Source organism: Lolium perenne, chromosome 7 (assembly GCF_019359855.2).
Source record: "Lolium perenne isolate Kyuss_39 chromosome 7, Kyuss_2.0, whole genome shotgun sequence".
In the NCBI taxonomy this organism is placed as follows: Eukaryota; Viridiplantae; Streptophyta; class Magnoliopsida; order Poales; family Poaceae; genus Lolium; species Lolium perenne.
This window is the reverse complement of record NC_067250.2, coordinates 20,000,001-20,003,511: the sequence shown is the minus strand read 5'-3', so window position 1 is coordinate 20,003,511 and position 3,511 is coordinate 20,000,001.

Sequence of the window (3,511 nt, the reverse complement as noted above, 5' to 3'; positions counted from 1 at the left end):
GCCGCGCCGGCCTAGGGTGTGGCGCCCCCAGGTGCCCCCCTGCGCCGCCTCTTCGCCTATAAAAGCCCTTTCGACCTAAAAACGCAGTACCAATTGACGAAACTCCAGAAAGACTCCAGGGGCGCCGCCACCGTCGCGAAACTCCAATTCGGGGGACAGAACTCTGTTCCGGCACCCTGCCGGAGCGGGGAAGTGCCCCCGGAAGGCTTCTCCATCGACACCGCTGCCATCTCCATCGCCATCTTCATCACCGCTGCTGCTCCCATGAGGAGGGAGTAGTTCTCCATCGAGGCTCGGGGCTGTACCGGTAGCTATGTGGTTAATCTCTCTCCATGTACTTCAATACAATGATCTCATGAGCTGCTTTACATGATTGAGATTCATATGAGTTTTGTATCATAATTCATCTATGTGCTACTCTAGTGATGTTATTAAAGTAGTTCTATTCCTCCTGCACGTGTGTAAAGGTGACTAGTGTGTGCACCGTGTGGTTCTTGTCGTAGGCTATGATCCTGATCTCTTGTAGATTGTGGAGTTAATTATCATTATGATGGTATTGATGTGATCTATCTGGTTATATTGATCTATCTTACACTATAAGGTTACTTAAACATGAGCATTATTGTGGAGCTTGTTAACTCCGGCATTGAGGGTTCGTGTAATCCTACGCAATGTGTTCATCATCCAACAAAAGTGTAGAGTATGCATTTATCTATTCTGTTATGTGATCAATGTTGAGAGTGTCCACTAGTGAAAGTATAATCCCTAGGCCTTGTTCCTAAATACTGCTGAGTTACTACTGCTTGTTTACTGTTTCTTTGCGTTACTATCGCTGCAATACTACCACCATCAACTACACGCCACAAGCTATTTTCCGCACCGTTGCTACTGCTCATACTTATTCATACCACCTGTATTTCACTATCTCTTCGCCGAACTAGTGCACCTATTAGGTGTGTTGGGGACACAAGAGACTTCTTGCTTTGTGGTTGCAGGGTTGCATGAGAGGGATATCTTTGACCTCTTCCTCCCTGAGTTCGATAAACCTTGGGTATCCACTTAAGGGAAAACTTGCTGCTGTTCTACAAACCTCTGCTCTTGGAGGCCCAACACTGTCTACAGGAAAGGAGGGGGAACGTAGACATCACTAACCACCTGAGGTGTGGCTGCAATGTATAACAGGAGGTGTTCCTTCTCTTTCGGCGCCACCAAGATTGGTGGTGTCGAAATTGTACGTTTAAGATCCTCGAAGGCTCTATTTGCTTCCTTGTTCCACTGGAACTTCTCTCCTTGCTTGATTAAAGCGTAGAACGGTAACGCCTTTTCTCCCAGCCTGGCGATGAATCTGCTTAAAGCTGCTACTCGCCTAGTTAACTGTTGTATTTCTTTCAACTTTGTTGGCTTCCTCATTGTTACGATAGCTTGGATTTTTTCGGGATTAGCTTCAATCCCTCTTGCTGAGACTAGGAACCTGAGAAGTTCTCCTGTAGGGACGCCGAAAGAACACTTCGTTGGGTTCAGCTTGAGGCAGAACTTGTCGAGGTTGTCGAAAGTTTCCTTCAGGTCCTCGATTAGCGTTACCCCCTTTTTTGACGTTATGACGACATCATCGATGTACACTTGCATGTTTTTCCCAATCTGTGTTGCTAGGCACTTCTGCATCATCCTCTGATATGTTGCTCCCGCGTTTTTCAGACCAAAAGGCATTGTTCTATAGCAAAACACGCCGTAAGGTGTGATGAACGCTGTTTTGACCTCGTCCTCTTCTTTCAATCTGATCTGGTTATAACCAGAGTATGCATCCAGGAAGGAAAGACGTTCACATCCTGCCGTGGAGTCGATAATTTGATCGATCCTTGGAAGGGAAAGTGATCCTTTGGACAATGTTTGTTGAGACACGTAAGTCGACACACATGCGAAGGACTTTAGTGTTTTTATTCGGAACCAACACTGGGTTTGCTACCCACGTGGCCTCTGTATGTAGCTCCTTAATGAAACCAGCTTCTCTCAGTCGATCAATCTCTGACAGCATAGCTTTGCGGTTTGGCTCCGAAAAACGCCGCAAAGGTTGTTTGATTGGTCTCGCTAATGGATCCAAGTTTAGGTGGTGCTCGGCAAGTTCCCTGGGTACTCCTGGTATGTCAGCTGGACACCATGCGAAGATTTTCCAGTGCTCACGGAGGAACTCGACGAGCGGGCTTTCCTATGCGAGGTCCATGTCTGTCGTGATGGACGTCGTCTTCTTTGGATCTGTCGGGTGAATCTGCACCTCCTTGGAATTTTTTGCAGTATTAAAGCTTGATTCTTTGTTAGGCCTTCCTACATCTGGCAGCACATCATAGTCAGTTGTGAGCCTTGACGCCATGTACTCTGCTTGCATCCCGAAAGTTTCTGATATTCGATGAAAATCCTTGTCACATTTGTCGGCTAATGCGAAGCTTCCTTTAACTGTAATTGGTCCCTTAGGTCCAGGCATCCTCCATAACAAGTATGTGTAATGTGGTACCGCCATAAACCTGGCATATGCTGGCCGTCCCAACAAGGCGTGATACTGTGACGGGAAATCCACGACTTCAAACTCCAGCCTTTCTATTTTGTAATTCTCTCGGGTCCCAAACTGAACGTCGAGATTGATCTTCCCCAACGGATAACTCGGCTTCTCTGGCGTGATTCCATGGAAGCGTGTATCGGTTGGCTTCAAATTTGCTAGAGATATGTTCATCTTACTTAGTGTATCTGCATACATAAGGTTTAAACTGCTGCCTCCATCTATGAATACTCGAGATACGTCGAATCCCGCGATTACTGCTGGTAAGATAAGTGCTGACTGTCCTGGTCGAGGAACTTGTTGCGGGTGATCCGCTATTGTGAAGACAATGTCTTGCCCTGACCAATTGAGATACTCGACGGTTGGTGGAGGCGTCTTCTCTGCCATGAACACCTGTCGCGAGATTACTTTCTGAGCTCTATTGGATGGCCTGCCTTTCTGAATCATCGAGACCGCTCCATTGGAATTGGGATCAACGTAAGGTGGTGGTGCTGGTGCTGCCGCTATTCTGAGCTGATGTCGATTTTCGTCCGTAATTACGGGAGGAGGTGGCAAGTGGATCTCACTCCTGGGCCCTTGCGGGTTTCTATTTGTCGCCTGGGCATTGGCGTGCCCTGCCCACCTTAGCATTGCCTGAAAATTTCGACAATCCTTCTGCAGGTGTCCTGACTATCTCTTCCCATTGCTGTCGAGATAAAAGTGCATCTGACATGGCCCGTTCATCATCTCCTCAGGGGACACGAAAGGTCTCTGAAACCTTGGCCCGCTATTTTGTCTATTATTGCGAGAGTCGTCTCTATTGTCGCCTCGCTGCTCGTTGCTCCTCTGATAGTCATCTCTGTTGCTTCCTCCAGCACTTCCTCGGAAACCAGCCGAGATTTGGCCTGGTCCATCATAACTTGAGTATTGTCGGGGAAATCGTCGCCTATTTTGATAATTTCGACCACGGTCCTGTTCTGGCGA